This window comes from Stegostoma tigrinum, unplaced genomic scaffold (genome assembly GCF_030684315.1).
Source record: "Stegostoma tigrinum isolate sSteTig4 unplaced genomic scaffold, sSteTig4.hap1 scaffold_364, whole genome shotgun sequence".
Taxonomy (NCBI): Eukaryota; Metazoa; Chordata; class Chondrichthyes; order Orectolobiformes; family Stegostomatidae; genus Stegostoma; species Stegostoma tigrinum.
The window spans coordinates 56,519-57,500 of record NW_026728292.1 but is presented as its reverse complement, the minus strand read 5'-3'; positions in this window follow the sequence as shown (position 1 = coordinate 57,500).

Sequence of the window (982 nt, the reverse complement as noted above, 5' to 3'; positions counted from 1 at the left end):
AAAAGAATTCTAAGTGTCAAAAAAAATTCTAAGTGTCAGAAAGGGAAATGAGTAACCAAGAAGAGAAATGAGTAACCAAGAAATCAGTAACCAACAGGAGAAATGAGTAACCAAGAAGAGAAATGAGTAACCAAGAAATCAGTAACCAACAGGAGAAATGAGTAACCAACGGGAGAAATGAGTAACCAACGGGAGAAATGAGTAACCAACGGGAGAAGTCAGTAACCAACGGGAGAAATCAGTAACCAAAGGGAGAAGTCAGTAACCAACGGGAGAAATCAGTAACCAACAAGAGAAATGAGTAACCAACGGGAGAAATCAGTAACCAAAGGGAGAAGTCAGTAACCAACGGGAGAAATCAGTAACCAAGCTTATTTTTGGTTGGTTACTGACTTCTCCGTTCAACTTGGAGCTGCCCTTGTGCACGATCAAGGAGGGGTATTATCCGCCACGGGGGCTTAATTTTCGCCTAAGGGGAGCGATTTGGAGGCCGTGGCCGGGTGAGGCGCGCCTTTCGAAGGGGAGGGATTTGAATTTCGGCTGCATTGAGGGTAGCTGCCCGCTGTTGTGGGTTTTTGGAGCCTGAGCCCGTTCAACTTGGAGCTGCCCTTGTGCACGATCAAGGAGGGGTATTATCGGCCACGGGGGCTTAATTTTCGCCTAAGGGGAGCGATTTGGAGGCCGTGGCCGGGTGAGGCGCGCCTCTCGAAGGGGAGGGATTTGAATTTCGGCTGCATTGAGGGTAGCTGCCCGCTGTTGTGGGTTTTTGGAGCCTGAGCCCGTTCAACTTGGAGCTGCCCTTGTGCACGATCAAGGAGGGGTATTATCGGCCACGGGGGCTTAATTTTCGCCTAAGGGGAGCGATTTGGAGGCCGTGGCCGGGTGAGGCGCGCCTCTCGAAGGGGAGGGATTTGAATTTCGGCTGCATTGAGGGTAGCTGCCCCGCTGTGGTGGTTTTTCGGAGCCTGAGCCCGAGCGGGGC